At 39.8% G+C, this 21,001-nt stretch overlaps 1 protein-coding gene across 2 annotated transcripts in view; it reads left to right on the top strand.

Annotated features, from left to right (window-relative positions):
- The first annotated feature begins 669 nt into the window (after positions 1-669).
- Positions 670-21,001, top strand: part of PALS1 (protein associated with LIN7 1, MAGUK p55 family member) — a 49,630-nt gene continuing 29,298 nt past the window's right edge. The window contains exon 1 of one of the 2 annotated variants that reach the window (XM_082761828.1): positions 670-770. The gene's annotated coding sequence lies outside the window, so the exon portion shown is untranslated. Of the gene's footprint in view, positions 771-10,242; positions 10,310-21,001 lie in introns of those variants that run through there. The other variant, XM_082761829.1, reaches the window with a different exon arrangement.

The following is a 21,001-nucleotide window of genomic DNA, read 5'->3' as shown; positions in this document are numbered from 1 at the left end:
CAGGATTTTATTTTTGGTTGTTTTCTGTTCATCGCAACTTTGGATGTAGAAAAGACATTAACCTAGTGATCAGTTTGGATGACAACAGGGAACAGCAAGCTGCTGAACCTACGTATTTTTTGCAGTTATTGTATCTTCTGTGCAGCTATCGTATTTTGAGAAAGTCTTTTCTGGTTCTCAGATCTTTTGCCAAAGAAGTTCACTGACAAAAAATAAAAACAAAATAAAATAAAAATAAAAATAGTTCGCCTGAACTTCCACCATTGTCACAGGCAAGTGAAAGGAATTGCCCTTGGTGCTTGTGAGGCACTGCCCCCAGGTCCCCTCGGGTTTCATTTCCATGTACTCTGCCACCCGCTGCTACCAAACACCCCACAGTTCTTCCACCTGTTAGCGCTCACGCTGCAGACAGCAGGCTAGGTGCGCTTACACGCCACATTCCTGTCACGACAGCGGCAGCCACGAGGGCAGGCGGGCGACACGCCACGACACGACGCCCACCCCACAGCGGCCGTTGGCAGCGACCGTTGGGGGCGACCGTTGCAAGCGACCGTTGGGAGCGGCCCCGCCTCGCGCGGCCAGCAGGGGGCGCGCGCCTGAGGGCGGCCCGGCCCCGCCCCCGCCATCCCTGCGGGGGCCGCCCCGCGCCTGCGCTGGGAGCGGGCGGGGCCGGGCCGGGCTTCGGCGGCGGCTGCGCGGCGCTGAGGGGGCCGCGGCCGCGGCCGGGCGACTCGGCAGGGAGCGGGGCGGCGGCGGCTGCAGCACGCACGGTGAGCGCGGCCCGCGGCCGGATCCTGCCCGCACGGGTTCCCCGCGGCGGCCCGTGCCGGGCCGCCCGGTTGTCCCCGTCCTGCCGGGCCGGGCCGGGCCGGGCGAGGGGAGGCCCCGCGGTGGCGGTGGGAGCGGCTGGGGGGTGCTGCGAGCCGCGGGGCGAGGGGAGCCTGCCCCGGCAGCGGCGGGACTGCGGGGCTTTGCCTGCGCCCTCAGAAAGAGCAGCTCCTCCGTTGGCTCTGGCTACGCGGCCATCCGAGCCTGCGAGCTTTCCTTCTTAATCTGCCCGCGGAGTTTTCACGAACACTGCATCTTCTTGATTTCTCTTGCGGTCATCTTAGAGTTGTTACTAAAAAAAATGTAACTGTGATCCAAGCACCCTCTGTATTTTATGCCTTAAAAGGTTAGCTACTGGCTGGTGTGGTACGTGGTTTAACAAGGCATCCAGTGCTTAATTTGCAGCGCTTTGGGAAACAGCTTTCTCGAATGGTACAGTCAATTGCCATTGCTGTTAATACAGCAGCACAGAGCTCGGAGTTAATACGTGGTCACGTAACTCCTCTCAAAGTAATGCTTGCAGACCTTACATCCTTCCAGTGCTCAAGGTACGGAATAGCTATGGACCGGCATTTTTGCTGGATAGATTATGGTGATGGTAAAGATGAGAGCTTTACTTAGATGTTGTTAACATTTCTTTCAAGAGATCTGAACTGACTTTGTAATGTAAATAGAAATATTTCTTCACGAGCCTGATTTAGTTTCCTCAGGAATTTGCAGGAGTTCCTGGGGCCATTGAGGGGTGTCGGGTGTCTTTCATTACCACAACAATGCGAGGTACAAGCACTAAAAACGCAGCTGGAGCTTGGCATCCCTACCGAGGGTTATGGACTCAGAAGGCTCTAATGTAGGCTGAGGTTCATGTGGATCTGTACGGTTTTCATGTAAATAATTACATTTTCATAACACTTCATATGGTGCTTTTTAATTAAAATCTCTTGGCACAGGTTGAAGTGGCAGTCTTCTAAAAATCCTACGGCATTCTTAGATGTAAATTCTGTTGGGATGTTTTGTCAAAGACCGAGTCTTATCATCAAATACTGATAGTTGTAACTACCAGTTTCAGGTACTCACTTTTTTTTTCTAGTTTGCCGTCTTGATTATCTGCATTCTTTCACAATATTAGGCTGTAGAAATTCTGAAGGCTAAGCGCAGTCTGTTACTTTGTAAATAACAGGATCGGTGTTCATATGTGTCAAGTTCTTAAATGGTCTGGCAACTGGCTTATATTCTATTCTTTTTAAGTACTCGATGCTATGGGTAGTGTTGCAGGAAGGCCTGATGTTACGGTATTTGGAACAGTAATTACTGCTTTGGTCATTCATCAGAAAGCCTCAAGACTTCTTGTAAATATTAATTAAATACTGTTCTATTGTTTTCCTTTTATTAATGGTTAGAGAGGCATTTATATATTTGAAAAGGCTTGCTGGTACGTCTGTGATAGCGTAAACTGTTTCCTAGTGAGTTTTCTGGTATAAGATTGGATACGCTGGCAAAATGTTTCTTCTAATGTAATTACCTGGTTCAGAACTTGCTTTTCTTCAGCGTTTGTGACAGAAGAAGTATTTTATGTATGCATCCTCCTTCCTGCACTCCCAACTTAGCTATATGATAAAATGTTTTAAGTGTAGCTCACTGTAAAATGTGAAGAAAAGCTCCAAGCAAAAAGAGGAAAATTAACTAGATAAGTAGTTTATACATCAGGATATTTGAAAAATAGTTTTGATTTTCCTTAAACACAAGTGATAAACTGTGTGTATCTATTGGTAAAGAGTTGTTTCAAGCTGCAGGGGTGTCTAATTGCCCGCTAATGCATAGCTGTGTGGGAAGTAAAAAATGCTGTGACTCTAAAAGTTTGCATCAGTTTAATTAGAAAGCAAAAAGATACTATTAGTAATGCAGAACTGTACAAGGAATGCCTCTATGCTCTGTAGCAGGAAACGCAAAAAGACAGGCCTGATCTTGCATGCTTTTTTATCCCAGAAAAAGGCTGTGATATCGCCTTTTGTAACAGATGGGTGATAGGTTTTAGTGCATTGTGAGTATGTTGAGATTTGTGTTCAAATACCTGTGCTGTATGAGGGATCTTAAAACCCACATCTGTTAGTTCCCAAGGGAATGCCCTGACTGCCAGGCCACTGGGCTGCGAGATGCTGCCGGGTGCCAGCCGGTTTCAATCCCAGGCAGTGATACTTGGGAAGGGAGCGAGCCCAGGGAGGGGCTGGCAGGAAGCATGATTGGGTACAGACTGATGCCTTGAACCCACGTCTCCTGATTTGCAGACCTGGTGATGAACAATGAAGAGGTGTATTTCCTATCATGACATTAAATTCTGGGGAATTGTTTCTAAGCTTTCTCTTTAGGAGTATTCGTGGCTGACTTTGGCAGTTCGTCCCAATGTTGAGTCTGACGTTCAAACAGCATCTCCAGTGTGCCCTTTCTGTTGCAGAGGGGAGCTGGGTGGCTTATTTGTGGGCTAAGTGTTGTAGGAAGCATGGCATTTAGATTATCTCGTGGATCAGTTTCTATGTTCTTATAAAGTGCTAAATAAATAGATACAAAAATGTAATTATTTCAACATATGCGTAATTACTATCTGTTACATAAAGATCAGCTCTATGCCTCGTGTTTTCCGAATTGATTTGCCTATTGCATCATGATTCTGTTCTGGTAGGCCATAATTGGCTTAAGAAAAATGCTGAGTAGGGAATAGTTAATGTGATTTTATGCTAACAATTTTAGTACTTGATTTTAGTTCACTCAATTCTTTCATATTTTGAATTTCTTCTCTAGGATTAGAGAAGAGGCCTGACAATTGGCACGTGTGACAGTGCAGCTTGTGGTTGATAATCACACACTTTAGTATTCTGGATTTGCTATGCTTTATCGGCATAGAAGATGAACTCTCTCAGAATTCTAAAGAAGAGAGGTATTTGATGGAAATTCTGGGGGAAAAAAAAAGTTATTTTTTTCCAGAAAAATAAGATAAACTAAAAATTTTATCCTTGGCTTCCACTGGAGGATTCATCTGGGGAAGCTGTGGAGAGGTCATACTGGATCATTTGGCCATAAGAGGTGATTCAGAGATTCTCAAAAGTTTTGGGGAGATAAAATAGTTCAGAACCAGAGCTGATACCCGATAAGGATATGTTAAAAGTGATAGAAGTATGGGGTCCTTTACAAAAGTTATTAAGGGTACTCAAATATTGTACAGTCAGAGCGCATGTTAGTATCTACAATGTGTAGCTGTGTATTTGCATCAACTGTTGCATGAAGAGTCAGCGTGAATTGCCTGATTTTCATAGTGTCGAGTTGTTCAGTGGTATCTTCATGCTCTCTGAAGTGTTAATGTGCCAAACCTAAAAACCTCCATAATCAGGAAGTGCCAGTACAGCCTCAGCAACTGCTCTTTGACCTGGCAATGGCTGTTGGGAGGCCAATGTATGCATTCCTATTCTGTTTCCGAATGTAATGGTGTATTCAGTCAGAAAGGAGAGGCTGGAAAAGAAGTATTCATTTAGCACTAGTAGTGTTGAGTTGATTAGTTGTGGAGTTCTGATTACAAATGCATGTGATCAAAGGGTGGGGCAGTGTATACCACTGCCTAAGAGTCACTTCTCATTTCAATAGTATATCATAAATACTGCCAGTGATACATGTATGAGCTATTCTTAGCAGTATGTTGGCATATGAGTGATTTGCACTTAATGAGGTGTATAGGAAGGAGTAACAAAGTGTAAAGTTTGTCATGTTCAAGGCTGAAAGGCAGGTAAAATGTACCTGGAATGATGCCTTGTTAAAAACACCATTAAGAAAAAGGGCTTCCCTTGATGTTTCCCTTCACCTGTCCGTTTCCCGATAGCTAAATCTTGGTCTCTGAGTGGCAGAGAGATCAGTCAAGTCAGCTCTCATCCAGCTATTCAAGTGAAAAAAACAAGTATTTGAACTGGGATGATCTTCACAGTCAAGGATAATGAAGGTGGTATGCCTTGGTAACTGCTTCTCTATTTGTCAGCTATTTAGGAGCTGGTCTTTGGTGAGGCAGGGGAGAAATCTAGGGAGGGAAGCATCTTTTTCTTCATGGCAGTTGCGGTATTTGGTTGCTAAATTTTTCAATACAGCAGGTATGACAACTTTTTCTGTAGAATGTGAAACCTCTGCAGTTAAAGCTAAGGCTTGACCTTGATGTCAGATCACGCAGTGTCCTGATGGAGAACTTGTGGTCACCCATGGTGTTACCATCTTCAATCAAATTGGCCCTGATTTGTCTGTTAATGCAGCTGGAGATAGACTAAGCATGGATTAATGCAGTGCACCTTGGCTAAGAAAATTAAAGCTGCTTTTGTAAGAAAAAAATGTTGGAGCTGCAAGTCTTACATTAGCTAGGAGAACACATGTATATCTTTGTTTTCAGAGAGCAAATCTTTCTACCCCAATGCCTGAGAAGGTATATGATGTCAGCAGACAAACTTAGGCCTGTGTTAGTGGGAGAATACAGTATTAGTGGACATCATGTGCTTTCTGCAGCCTGTGGGATCAAGCAGTGATGGAACTGCTTAGTGGCACTCTGCAATGGCATTTACATTCTGTTTGAATACTGTTAGAAACTTGCAAATGTGGGGAAGTGAGTGGAAATGGAACCAGATATGTGTCTTTAAAGGTGGTGATTGTTGTTGCAGGATAATGTAACATAATGCAAGCCTGTACCATTTCATTTTTTCCAGTAGTCAAGATGTGTTCTATATTAGTAACCTAATTACTTACAGGGAGGAATTAACCCAGTCTCTTAGAGTAAATGAGGTAAAAGCTGATCAGCTTGGCATTGTCTTGTTTGTTGGGCTGGGTAAATGACTTACGAGCCCCGTAGTGTTTGGGTTTTGACCAGTGGAATAGTTTGTTTCATATTGTGATTTTTTTAAGAGCTATAAACAGCAATAAAAATCTGTTTGAAACAAAGTCCTTACCAGGTGAGTGGGCTTTTTCTCCTGAACTATCACCTTGATTCTTGTGGGTTTGTAGAACGTTGTGTGTGCTGAGATCATCTCTCAGGGCTTTGTCATCAATTGCTTCCTGACAAAGCAGATTGCTTCAAGCTGTTATGATGTCTACTAACTAGGATGCTGAAGAGGCCGATTACTTGACTTCAGTGGAAAGAGGAGGGAAGTGGCAATCTGAGGTTTCTAGAGAGTTTGATAGACACTTTTTACCTTTTAGCTTTCTTAAATTTCTTCTTTCATCTTTGGCCTATCAAGCAAGATGAAAAGATTAAGGGCTGAAAGTGTGTCCCAAATAAAGTTAGGAATGCAACAAGTAAATGGCATTTATCCTTCCTCCCAAACGAAAATATCCTGAGGGTGGGTTTAAGATAACAGAATAGGTGAAAGCTATTCAAGGCTGGTTGTTTCGACATATTTTGTAGGTTACTACTTTCTTTAAGTTTTTGCCAATTTTCAAGTAAGGAGAGGTCAAAATGAAGTGCAACTGAGAGCTCTTCCTTGGTTGAAAAAGCAAATTCTGCATCTGGTTATGTGATGTTCTGAAGTGGCAGTTAAGTTATTTTGGCTTATTGCTTATGAAAAAATCTGGAGTTTATACTTTCTACTTCGATATCAATGTCTTGTTTAGAGTAGTAACTCTATTGCTGTTAGGGGGTAGTCACTTAATCCATACTGAATGCTCCTGATATATTGCTTTTCCTTAGCTCTTTCCGATTTCTTGTGGCATTGTATTTTTGCCGCTGCTGTTTTTGACAGCTTTTCCGGTTTTAATTTTCTTGCGCTCTGTAAATCTGCAGACCTTCAAACATGAGTCTTTCTGAGAGCTGAGTCTAAATAGGCAAGACAGACAATATTGACAAGGAAACAAAGGGTTCTCTGTTGAATCACAGCATTCCTACGCTCTGATAAGTCTTATGACCTTTTGCTTTCTCTTTCCCATTGACTTGTTGCCTTGCGTCTTAAGGTTGGATTGGCCTGTAAAACCATAGCTATATTTAGCATTTCATTCTGCAGTGCTGTCTATGTTATTTAGATCTTCTGATGCTTGTATTCTCTTACCTGCCTCTACAGCTTTGATACATTCAATGTCACCCCTTCTCTTTCTGTGGAAAATTGCAAGAACAAAGTTAAACAAGATTATTGCTTTTTAATGGGACATAATGACTAGTATCTAGTTGTATGGGGAGCAGGGTAGGTCAGTGTCAGGAGCTCAAGAAATAATTTTTAGCAAGTGTGTGGTGGGATGCTGTCTGTGAAGAGTAATAAAATCGGGACTCCTAGTTTCTGTAGAACTGGCGAGAAAGGTTTCTTTAACGATAGCGTCTATTTGCTATTCTTTGTGTAGTGTGAGTGACAGCCAGCCAACAAAATGCTAAATGTATCAGGAAAGGCATAAAGATGACAGAAAACATAATATTGCAGCTGTGCAGAAATCTTGATGTCTTTACTCTGGTGTACGGTTTTTTAACTTGAGTTGCAAACCGGCTTTTGTATACTTCTTCCCCATGGCCACTTTTAGATTTCTGTTGGTGAGAACTTCATACAGTTCTCCTTCTGTCAATATTTTTGAAGTCTTTTCTATACAAATATTTAATGAATGCAGCTGCATACCTAAGTGACTGAGTAGTAAATGTAGACTATTTTTTGTTCCCACTTAAGTGCACACTTGTCAAATCTTAGAAGGTTATTTAACACTGTTCTTTTGGTATTGTGTGTGTTGGAGCTGTTTATAACTTCTGTAGGTAGGACTTAAAGTGATAATTAAAATTCCATGCAAGACTTCAGTTCTTCATTTCTTAAAGCTAATTTGAAGTTCAATATTCAGCCTTTAAAGTACACAATACGCGTAATCAGTGCCCGTTCAACTTAATAACTAATTGCTTAACAGTTCATATGATACTTTTCCTCACTTTTTGGTATTTATTTTCTTGAATGACTTTGTGACAAGTGGCACATCTGATTCTAGTTACTTTACAAGCAATTTAGCTTACAGCTATAGCTCTGGGAAATCTTGCCAGGTTTGATGGTTTGTCTTTTTTCCTCTTTTACCTTTTCATGTTCATTCAGCTCGTCTGCTGTATTTCGTCTCTTGCAGAAATGGCAAAAGTGCATGCCGCCTCAGTTGTTGAAGCTCATAGTGTAATGTCTGAGGAAGAGGACCCGGTCAAAGATGCCAGTCTTAGTACTGATGTAGCTGAGGTGTCATCACACATTCCTTTCTGCCAGTTCTGCTTTTGGGATCAGTGACTTCTGACGGGAGCAGAGTCTACAGCTGAGGATAGTAACTTAATCTGCTACAACAAGATTTGCTAGAGCTTGTCTATCAACATCTTTAAGCTTGCTGTTCCTTCAGCTCAGCCTATTATGCAGCATTATTTTATTTTTTATTTGAAAAAAAAAATAATGCAAGGAAAAATAATACTTTGCCTTATTTTATTATTTCTTTGCATCAAGTTCCACCTCTAACTTCAAACCTGTACTCTGAGAAAACAATAAAAAATCAAGAATTTTACTGCTGTTACTCTTACAGGTATTAAGGATTAATATATCATTATATTACTGTATTCTTACAGTTTTATATTTCTGAAAAATTTTATTCAGCAGGTAAAATTTGTACTGGCTTTGTACATAGTGTAGCATCATCCAGAATTGTATTGCATTAGTTAGCTATATACAAACCCTGTGTATGCAGAACCAAAAGCAAAATAGAGACATCAGTTTAAAAAAAACACAAACTTACAACTGAAAGTAAGGCTCTGAAATATTATGTATGGTTGCTATTTGAATGGGTGCTTAAAGTTTAGAGGAACAAGAAGGATGCAGAAACATGTTCATGTGTTCAGTTGGTTAAAGTTTAGTTTACTAATAAATACCCTTTATTTGTGTTCAAAATTCCAGAACTGGTCTTCAAAGAATGTGAGTGCATACTTAAAATGATTAGAGTTGAGTTAAAATGATTACAAGCTATTCATAAATCTCACTGATTGACCTCACCTAATAGATTCTGATTTCAGTACTTAAATTGTTAGATGTTTTCTTCTGAAACTCAGCATGCTTTTAAGCTCTTGAATGTTGACTGGAAATGATTATATCTTTTTAATGATGTAGAATTTTATAGATGTAGAATCAAGAACAGAAAGGTTATGAATGCTGATTATATTCAGTGCTACTCTCTAGAGAAATCTGAGTAAATGTTTTTCTCTTCTAATGTAAAATATCAGCTGCTTTCAGGTTGAAAATACATCCCAAATAAGTAAGTATATTACAACTGATTGATCAGTTGGAAAAGTGAATGTGAATCTCCTGGTTCAAGCTCAAAACTTCTGAAAGTAGTAAATGAAATCTGACCATCTGTATCCCAAGCTGTGAGATACCTGAACATTCCTAGTTTTGATTTATTATGCTCTCTCTGGAGGAAAAAAAAAAAAAAAAAAATGTTGCTACTGCAGGTGTTGTAGGCTTTGTGGTAGTGGAGCAAAACTTCACTCTGCTTGCATTGCTGAGAGGATTTGCAGTCTCTGGGAACCAGAGGAATACAATTTCTCCCAAACGCTTTCTTCAAATCAAGTGGAATGAAGCCATTTTATTTAACAGAATGTCCCTATTGAAGGGATATGTCAGAAGGACTAAATGGTTGATTTGATCCCAAAAGTTGCAAATTTCTGCAGCTTTAAAAGCAAAGACCATAGGCATGACTTGGAAAACTTGAAGGCATTATTTTAGGCGTTGGGGTTCCTGGGTGATTTGCCTGTTTCCACTAAGAATCACTAATGGCTGCTGCCTTGGATTATTTTCAAATGGATGTAAGGTATGACTTGACCTAAATTGCATCATAGCAATTCAATTTCAAGTGACAAAGGAAAACTATGGAGAACAGGTAATCTATATCCAATAATTTGTTGTCTCTTAATTTGCTGATGGTAAGAAGCAATGATAAAATTTAGAAGCTCTGTCAAAACTCAGAGAAAATCAGATATACTTGCTGCAATTTGCCCGACTAACATGGTTGAGTTGGCACTAAAGGTTAAACCCAGTGACCAGACTTGCCAGTTGATTGCTCTGAGTAATTGGCATGTGAACAGTGTTGCAGCTTTTGTTCAGGAGGCTGGTATTTTTCTGACACCGTTTGAAAGAGTGGCTGATGTTTTATATGCTCAGGTTCCAAGTAAAATGCTAGAGTCACTGTGATGTTATGGGATTGTTCAAGAAAGTATCTGCAGTTGTTTTTTTGTTTGTTTTTTTTTAAGTTGTGGGGTTTTTCTTCTGATGAAAAAATCTTAGTAATCAAATGCTTCCTTAGGGCAAGAACTTCTCAGTGTAAAATTAGAAAGCATAATCTTGGAACCTTGCTTTTTTTTCCGTCATTGCACAGAATGCACATAACAAGTGCTCGGAGGGGTGGTGGAGAAGAAAATAATGTGCAGAGCAGCTCAAGGAGAACCTCTGTGAGGCATGAAAACAGTCGTCAGAGGAGCTTCTTTCAAGTAAGGTGTCAGCACAGTTTGGAGTACCTGCTGGGCTAACCTGTTGGGCTGACTAGAAAATGAATGCTGCATCATATCTCCAATACTCTTTTGATTTCTAAGTTCAGCTGAACTTTAAAGCGCAAAGACTTGCATTTCCAAAATGTATTTTATTGGCTTTAAAGGTGACGATTCAATTCCCAGACAAAATTCTGCATTAGTAGTGTTTTTAGTCTACCCAACTTTGCCTGAAAGACCATATTAGATGGCTTCACAGTTAGACAGTATGGTATCTACAGGAACAACAGCTGTGTATGCTAGTGAGTAGAAGAATTTAAGGCAGGTGTCTGGACAATAGCCTGCAACCTTGACAGGGCCCTGCAGAACCATCTGGTATGTGCTGGAGTTGGAGAGAGCATCCTGTTGCAAGAGTCCTGGTATTTCTCTTTACTTGTGATTAAAACGCAGGTGTCTGAGGTAAGAAGTCATCAAGAACATGGAGAGCCTGGTTGGCACAGAACAGAGAGAAGTTCAGCATGGTTTATTATTTTCAGGTCGCTGCCGGTAGTGCTGAAGCCAGGCACTTCAATGTCACTTGCATTTTTATTTTTTGCCTCTGCCCTGTCCTCTAATATCGTATCTGCAGGCTTTGCCATTATGCAAAGTATCCCCATCCATTCCTACTTATTGGTAATGTTGACTGTACAATGCTTTTATTGCAGATTTACAATGTACTTCGTTGCAGCCATTATACTGAGGTGGTACTTTGAAAGCTATGTTAGAAAACTTTTGTTAATTGACTTGCAGTCGTGTCAGACCTCTTGATTACACTTGCCCATTTCTCTGGGGATTCTTTTTATTTATTAGTTGAAAAAAATTGTTGAGATAATCTGAGGTCCTGACACTTCTTCTTGAGCTGGGAAATGAAGAGAGTCAGCAGCATCTCCATAACAGTTGCATTTAGGTACTGTAGCTGTGTGATGGGTTGACTGTGGAGGAATTTTTGAAACAGCAAGGAGGCCATGACTTGCCACAGCTCAGCAAACCAAGCTACCAGGATGACTACGAGGAATTGCCTTGATGTTCAATTGAGGAATTAAAAATATTGTTGCAAGCAGCTGGCATTTCTTCAAGGACAAGATCTACGTGACTGCTACCACAAGGGGGTTGTTTTCTTGCAGATGGGGTTGTTTTCTTGCAGTTGTTTGAGTGCTTTCGACCAGTCTTGCGTGAGACGCTGTACGCCCCTGCTAGATTGTTATAAAAATCAGGCTGTTTGGGTAATAAAGAGAGCATGATCTGACCATATTGGTGTGTGCCGTGACTTCGGCTGTTCTTCCTGCAACAGTTGACTAAAATTATTTCCTTGTATTTAGATCTATTCTAAATCTATTCTCCATTTTTTGCAAATATTTGGATCCTTTTATACATTGTGCTCTGTGTAAAATCTTGAAGTCATGTCCCATTTTTTGTTCTAACTCTTCTTGAATAGCCCGTTGTTCTTTAAATTAAAAGTGCATGGTTTAACTTCTGCAGGCTGTTCCTTATCTGTACATACCTTTTGTGTACTTCCTTACTTTGTTTCATGTGCAAACAGAATCACACAATCACAGACTGGCTGAGGTTGGAAGGGGCCTCTGGAGGTCATCTGGTCCAACCCCCTGCTCAAGCACCTTGCTGTGCACTGACTAATTCACAGTGCTGGTCTTCATATGCTTTTGGCTCTTCTAAAGAGAATGAGCAAAAACTGTTCCAGGTGAAGTTGTGCCTTGTTTTGTTTGCATAAAGAAAGCTGAAACTTCCCATCTTCTATAAATTGAGTTTGCTGATTTATCCTAGTAGAGAGTAGTCTAATCTCCTTTTTAATAGAAAGGATCTAGTATTTTCCTCATAATGTCACCTATTACACCTGGAAAAATACCACTAATTATAAATATAAATTATAAATATAATTACACTAATAAAACTACAAATAAAAACTATAAAAATAACACTAATAACACTAATTTAAAATAGACATCAAGAAAATACTGCTGAAACAGTAGCATTATTTGTGTCAGATGACATTAGTGGCATGCATTCTAATATATTTTGAGACTCTCATATTTGTCAGAGCACAAAAGCTCCCATGTGTAAGTGGGACACTAAATTTCTAATCCTAGTCTTAATTCCACAATTTCATGGCTAGGATCTGGATGAGTTTTCTCAACTGAAATCTCTTCTGCTAACCAGGCTGTTTCTTAGGGCAGCTGCAATTGCAATGAGACCGGAGTAGAACGGCGTGCTGTTCTTACAGCTGTGGCACTTCACAGTGACATTAGAAGTTTCATCTGCAAATTTGGCTGCTTTTTGTTGTTGCTTACAAGGCAGATATATAAAACTAGGGTGTTTTCAATTTCTACTTATATTTTCAGTTTAATTTTTATCATTTCTTTCACCTGAATAGAGACCATACTCTTTTCTTTCTCTATTCCTGTCATACAGAGGATACAGAATTTATCTCTACCAGTGGATCACAGCTTTTATTATTTACTGTCACCATTTGGCTGACCTCTTTGATCTGAAAAACTATGTAATGACAGCAGCAGCTTCCTGAGGGGCATATAGATATGATGATATTGGCACTGAGCCGTGCAACCACTTAGCGATCTTGCCGTCTCAATTTTGTCATCTTAGCCTTGTTCATTGACAGGGCATTCTGCTTTAATACAGGCAGGAAATTTCAGATAAGTGAGCTTTGTTATTCTTGTGATTATTGCTTCAATGAAAAACTACTCAAGTTTCTCCAGTTGGGAGCTTCTCTCCATATCATGCAGTTCTAGACTCTTCCCTTTTTCCTCCCCTGGATTTTCATGTCTTTGGATTTTCTCATAGAAAAACAAGATCCATTCCAGCCAGCATTCATACTGTAACTTCTAGCAGTGGTCTGTGGAAACAACAAGTGAAGTCTTGACACATAATTTTGCAACAGGGCAAGAATGCCAGGGTTTGGGGCAAATGTGCTGACAGCTTTTCAAGTTGTCCTGTCTGCATCATTGTTCCAGACATAATTAGGAATGCCAGTATTTGCAGAATATTTTAGTAAATTATTTTGTATGGGGTAGCTTCGTAATTGTAACACTGTTTTCCTGAACGCTTCAGTGTCACTAGTGTCATTAATGCAGTGAGGACATGAGACTGGTGTTAGATTACTGATTTTTCTTTGCCTTTAGTGGAAATCATCCATCTATGTGGTCTCTGCATGAGAGGGCAGCATACCAGATCATCACAAATGCCTTGAGTGTTGTGGAGTTTTTTTATTCAAAGGATTATTATAAAACTAAAACTTTAAAACCTGTTAAAGGCTAATTTACTGAAGGCTTTATTCTTTAACCCAAAGCAGAACTGCCAAAAATGCAGCTTACATTCTTAGATGAGCTTAGCTACAGGAAAATTGGCTCTAAGGTATTGATTTAAATAAATAGCACTTTATATTCAGTTGGATGGCATCAGCGTGTTCTTATGAAGCTCAAACTTCCAAAGGAATCAATACTATGAAACTAAAACTAAATAGCAATTAGTGAAGTTACTGCTGCCTGAAGTGGCTATAGATGACAGTTTTATGGTTGTCAGCAAGGATTATTTTGGGACACTGAGTTCTTACTCTCTGATTCAGAAGTATCTGATGGCTGAGTTCAAAATATTGGAGCAATAGAATGTATGGTTTTTTGTTTATTTTAAGAGATTTATTAGCTACATTGGTGTAACACATATAACCATGCTTGCATCACTGGTATGTAGAGCCTGTACAGACTTAATCTTTAAGTATTTAAGGGTTTAGGTGTGTGAATGATTCTTGTAAGCATTGCTCAATAATTTCTTTGAATGCATTCTTATTGTTCAGTGCCCTTTTGTATAATACCCATACGATTTACTTCATTGAGGGGCAAAATGCAAGGATATGCTGTATTAGCTGAAGCGGTTCCTCTTCTCTTCTGTTTTCCCATTATGAAATGTCTGAATTGCTGATATCTGACATCCACACTGAAAGGAAAACTTTATCTGTTATGGAAAAAATTTATTATCTTGCATCCACTAAATTTTGACTTAACTTAGTTTTTATGCACGTTTACTTCAGGTAGAGGTGGTGTTCAAATACCTTACTAGTTTTGTACTCCTATGTTGAGAAATTTGTTTTAGGTGTTATAACAGTAAAAAAAAACGTTCATGAAAAGTAAGGTGGGGCAAGTTAGTGAATATTGAACTTGTTCAGAAAACTTTGAAGACTGACTGTTCGTGAATTTTGATTTCCATCTTCTCATGCTGTTAAAATTTGCTTTGCTGGGTGATCGTTCTTGAAGTGGGTATCAGCATATAATAAAAGTTTATGGAGCTAGTTTTAGTTGTCAGACAGTAAAATGTGTCAAAGTTCTAATGATTGGGCAAACTCTGTACTTTTCTTTTTGAATGAATAGGTGTGTGCTAGTTAATATAAGCAAGCGTAAAGTATAGATTAACATATCTCACTGTTTATCCACTTTACTGGTGCACATGGATGTACTGGATGGAGTCCAACAGAGCCCACCAAGATGATGAAGGAAAAGAGCACCTAGTCTGTGAGGAAAGGCTGAGAGAGCTGGGACCATTTAGCCTGACAAAGAGGAGGTTCAAGGGGGTTCTTATCAATTCTTATCAATAAATAGCTGAGAGAAGGATGCAAAGAAGACTGAGCCAGGCTCTCTTCAGTGGTGTTCAGTGACAGGAGAAGAGTCCATGGGCACAAACTGGAACAGAGGAGTTTGTCTGAACATCAGGAAGCACTTCTGTACTGTGTGGGTGATGGAGCACTGGCACAAGTTGCCCAGAGGTTGTTGAGTTACCCTACTTAGAGATCTTCAAAAGCCACCTGGACATGGTCCTTGGCAACCTGCTCTGGTTGTCCCAGCTTGAGCAGGGGATTGAACCAGCTGACCTCCAGAGGTCCCTTCCAAACTCAGCCATTCTGTGCAAATTTCCAAGATGATTGAGAATTTTTTGTTAGAAGCACAAGGTAGTAGTGTTTTCCCCTGACTTGTATAGTGAGGTTTAATACCCTAGTTCAAGAGATGAAGTGATGACATGGCTTTCTAGGAAGGATTATTGTACTTATGCATGTGAAATAAGTTTGCCTCTTTTCACACAGAAGGAAGTCTTGCATTCCTGTGACTTCTTCATTTTTCTAATGTTTAATAAAGTATACTTTAATAAGTTTTCAGAAACTGATTTTTTTTTTTTTTTAGTTTAGCAAGAAAGTTGAATTGTGACAGAGCTCTGCAGCCTCGGTGCTTATTATGTTTGTGTGTTCAATTTGCAGAAGCGTGTGTGTTCCCATCAGGGTTTTATCTTAATTAGTGTAGTTGATTGCTAAAATTAGGCCCAAGAGTCCACTTACATTTAGCAGGAGAGAGAAAAAATGTTTTTATAAGGTATAGAAGTCCTCAATTGTTATGTAATTATGTTTTTATAGTCTTTGTGTAGTTTTCTTGTGCATTTTTATTATGAAGTCTAGCAATGTAGGTTATTTACAAAGGATCTCGTTTTCACACCTTGTAGTGAAAGCTCACACTTTTTGTAAAGTGTTTTTCTATGAGTCTTCCTTATGACCTATGAATGTACAGAGATAATCACTTTTCAGTAAGACCTTCTGTAACAATCCTTTCAAGACATGGGTGTTCAATTTACCATTTTTGTTTGGGAGTAAACATGCTTGAAGATAAATACATGCTTTTCAGTCCTTTACACCCACTGTGTTTGGAAATTTGTCTCAGGTTATGCCATTTAAGAGAGACTAACAGATTCTTTCACCATACCTTTTACATCAGAAAGAAATGCCAATGGTTGGGAGGTGCGTGGTCTTCTGGGGGTGTTTTTTGTCATTTTGTTTCTTTACTAGAATGAAAAATACTTTCAAAATCATCTGTTGATGAGATCTGGGGGGGATGTGGATGAATTCACAGCACATGAGTCTGTGGGATGAGGTTCATTAGACTTGGCTCCCTGGTGCCAGAGGCAGGCGTTTGTGCTGGTCCCTATCCTCACCTCCCTGGTGTCAGCCGCTTGTTCTTGCCACTTTGCTGTCCCCTTTCAGATCGCCGTGAGCAGTTTCAGCATGACACTTCAACCAAAAACTAAACAGAAAAAAATACCTTGTAAGGTTCTTCAGTATTGGTGAATTAAGGTGACTTGCAGAGGAGTTTGACAAGCTTCAAAGCTCTCAAAGGGCATTGGCTGTACAACCCAAAAGAGGTGAGGGTAAGGAAACAATCAAGAGAAAGGATTATGAGACAGCAGTCTTTGGCAGCAGCAAACTCAGCTTAACAGGCCAAGGAGCCATGCTGACAGTCAGTTTTTCTTTTCATGGTACTTGTCATAAATTCATTAACTATGAGATCTGTGTTTGGAGAGATCCAAAATTAGGGCATACTTGAAAACACAGGTTTGTTCTGTGCTAGCAGTCGGGGAGTTAAAGCTGTGCACAAACATTTTCTGTAATTTCTTTAAAGAAATTACGTGAATTAGTCTGTAAATGTTCAGTAACATAACTGACATAGGGCAAAGAAACAAAACTTTGCAACTTCTGAATGGTTGTTTCCATCTGTAAAATTCTGAGTTGTGACTTTGCTACTTGTCTTCTCAGGAGGGAGAAACATTCCAGCAGATTTCATGGATACAAATTCACATGAATGTAATCCCTATGTGCAAACTGCAATTGTGACCACGTATTTCTTTGGGGGTATATTTGCCATAGCTACCCAAGGCATTTATCCTGTTAGGGCATGGTTTCTTTTTCTTTTCTGCAAGGGCTTTTTGTCTAACTGTTCATCTCAGCATAATAATAATACTGAAATTTTGTCATAGTAAAACTGACATCCACTGCGCGGCTGGTATGCTTACAGTGTCCTCCAGGAAAAGCAAGTACAGATGATGTTAATTAGAGAAGACCTTAGGGGACTGTGGTCATAAAGTGAAAATCCTTCAGAAGAAAACTTCCGAAATTCATGCAGCAAATTGTTTGAGACTTGCTCAGTGTAACTGTCACCATAATCTCAGATGAATTTGGGAATTAAAGACTTGTGCCATCAGAGAGCTGAGCGTCTAAAATAGCTTATATGACTTTTCCTATAAATAACTAGAGAAGAGCTCAAATGAGATCTGGTATGTTCTAAGGGTGTGGTGAATAAGTAGCTGTGAGGTCTATAAAGTGCAAAGATCATCAACTGTAGTTTTTGTGTCTTCTATATTTAGAAGTTTCAACTCATTTTTGTGGACAGAAAAAAAATGTCAGAAGATCTTTATTCCCAGCCCCTGATAACTACAAATAACATAGTGATGGAGCTAACCAGGTTAAAACATTAAGGACAGTAATTCAACAGGAAAAAAAAAAGAAATCACTTTGCTCTCACCCATTCACCCAATATTGGGGGTGAGGGTGGGTGATGAAGAGAGCTCAAGGAGGAAGGCTAGCACATGTCTTTGCATGATGTGGGGAGATCTTGCAAAGCTTGATAACATGAAGTTGAAAGACAGCCTTGGTCCCTATATCTAGCCATTTTGAAGACTTGAATTAGCTAACATTTCAGAATTTGGGGATGAAAACCTGTGAGGAATGTCTTTCTTCCCTTTTCTCTATATGATGTTTCTAAACGTGTTTGTCAGATTCACCAGGTGTTAGAATAAAAAAACGGAAGGAATAATTTTTTCCTTCTCTAGAGTATGGTAAGTAATAGCTTTAGAGCAGCTTGCTGTGGATAATTAAAATAATGCCATTTTGTATTAATTTATATGTTGGATGAGAAGTAAAATCATGGAACATTGTCTTGAATTTAATTTGGAATTAGTATAGGTTGGGTTCCATTTCATCTCTGAAGTGAAAGTATCATTTGCATATTAGTACTCATGAGCATTTACTATGAATGCTGTTTTACATAGTGAAGCAGTAACGAGCATTGACATTAAAAATAAAATGCTTAAAAAACATGGGGATTAAAGGGAGACCAGGACGTGAGACTGAGCCAAAAAAGGTACAATTTAAAGGGGATGGGGAGGTGTATGTGTGTCGAATCTTTTTAGAGAATAAAAATAGCAGCAGAATTTTTGATTCACAGAGAATTTAACCGCAGTTTAAGACAAGTACAGGCATGTTTACTTTTAAGACAATGAAGTGTGAAGTCTTAACTGTCTGTGAATAGGTGATAAGAAATGACTGTCTTGTTATCATGCTTCTGGCTGTCCTGTGAGATCTGTTAACATCCCTTGGAATTCTAGGAATTTCTTCACCCTTCATTTGTTATGCTTTTAGGTTCCTAAACATTTGGAGTGAATGCTCATGTAAGATAAATCATTTTTCTTTCACTGTTTATCTTCTTTTCATTGCAGCCCATAGACATGAGTGTTGTCCACTTTCATCCTTATATAAAATAAATGTTCATTGCAGATTGGGGTAGACAGATGGTGTAAAAGACTTGATTAGAGTATTCAAATATGTGCATAGTTGTAGCTTATTAATCTAAGCTGTAGCAGGATGCTGGAGTAGTAAATCTATGTACTGTTTTGGGGGTAAGTGGATATCAGACTATTTAATAAGCTGCAACTTGGATTGTTTCTGAGGGCTACTTTTTGATACACTGGGTTTCTTTTTTCATATTTGTTCGTTGGCGCAGAGACTGCCCTCTGCTGTACTCTTCAGCTGAAGGACTGTTTAGGTCTTGTAAGCACTAAGTGTAGCTGCTGGTAAGTGAGCAAAAAGTGTTAAATTATGTAAGAGCTTTATTAATGACACAGGATAGCAAAACATAAGCAAAGGTCAAATAGGATATTTCTGAATTTAAAAGTATCTTTAAATGACCGTGACAGAGGTCCGTGTCTAGTGAATTCTGGAAATAAGATTCCTGAAGCCTACTCCGATTTCTTTCTGCTGTCATGCCCTCCCCTAATACATCTGTATTAGTGTACATCCCAACTGAAACATTATTCCTCCAAGTGTCTATTTTTCATTTGGTCTAAAAAGCAGAAATTAAACAATGCTTATGTGCATTGCAAATGCTAGTGTATATTTCAATCAAAGGGAATCATGCAACAAGTAAGGTGTTGGTTAGTGTTATCAACGATTGTTTTTTATTTCGGTCAACTTTGGAAGCACTTTAATTTTTTGTAACTGAGACCAAAGCATTTATACCACAGTAGAAAGTCCAATTTGTTAAGACTAAAGCCTTTTGTGTGGTGGTTTTGCTTGACCTGTGCTATCACTTCTAACAGACTAAAGTGTCTCGCTATTGAGATTCTAATCGAGGACGATTGTTGCTAATAGAGCATGCATCATGTGTTTTTCACTGAGACATCAGTATGAATTTAAATAAGATTTGTGTTCTCCCTCTTCGTATCTTCCCTTCATACCTTCATAATTCATATGAATTCTGTAGTGTTTCTTTTATGAAAATTGGCCTGTTTGATTTCTTAAAATTTAGATCATGCTTATTCTGAGGGGCTCTGATTTCTTTAGATCTAACAGAGCTAAAATATATTATTAAAATTAATCTGTGTGGTGCATCTTGATCTGTCTTCACTTGATTTCACTCACTTGAGTCGCTAAGGCTGTGAGCATTTTCTGATGGCCGACAGGAACAGCACAGGCAGCTGAAGTGCTGTACTTCAGAGGTTTTACTGGTGTCGGTACTGCTGTGTGCTGAGAGGTTTTAGCCATCTGCTGACCAAGCTTGACACGACTCACAAAAAGTGCTTTTTCACCCCTGGATTTGAGTAATCCTCTCGATTCCAGGCAGAGCTGGGCGAGCAGCTGCCCCCGCCTCATAATGGCAGGAGCAGAGGCTGAGCGCAGTGCGGAGCGGCACCGCACGGCTCACGGAGGATGCGAGTCCTGCAGCGCTTCGCAGGAGCTGGGTGGGAGCAGACAAAGCTCGCCATGGGAACGAGCAGTCCTGCTCCGGAGAATGGCAGAGGAATGCCGAGCTGGTGGTGTGCATGAGGAGCTGCAGCTGCTGCTGTGGAGAGCCCTGGCCCGGGGGGCAAACATCACGGCCCTGTGCCGCTGACCGGCCGCTCTTGTGGGCGTTTGGCACTGGAGAGGGCTTCTTTGATTAATGGTAATAATTACAAATCTTGCATGAGATACCAAAATACTACAGTAATGTGTGCATGATTCCACTTGTTTATATGGCAAGCAACTTGTATATGCTGCTTATAAAACTGAATCTAAGCATCTGAAACTTCAATTTCACCATTTTCTTTGCGCTTTCGTGTTGTGAGCTGACAGTCTGATTCCTCTTGTACAAATGTAACTAAGCAGTAACAATCAAAATTGCTTTCCTTTTGAGGGCTTAGCCCTTTTTGCTGTTGATCCACATACCTTGCACATTGAAGTGAGCATGGAATGTTAAAACCTTTCGGCATGTCTGGTAGCCCTTTGAAATACACACATTGAGCTGAGTTACTCTGCTTGACGGGTTTTCTAATGAACCCAGGACTGAAATGATTAGAAGTAAGAGTCAGCTGGATATTGAAGGAAATGTTTTCTTCTAATACCAAGACTACGGTATAACATATATTTAGAGGAAATGATGTAAAATGTAGACTTAAGAAAATAATCATAGCAGAAGTCAGTCTTGAATATATTGCAAAATTAGTGTAAGAGTTTTTTTTCATATCACAGAATTTTTGAAAATTAAGAAAAACAGTATC

The sequence above is a fragment of the Aythya marila genome, assembly GCF_965140915.1.
Source record: "Aythya marila genome assembly, chromosome: 5".
Taxonomy (NCBI): Eukaryota; Metazoa; Chordata; class Aves; order Anseriformes; family Anatidae; genus Aythya; species Aythya marila.
This window is presented reverse-complemented; position numbering and strand designations above follow the sequence as displayed.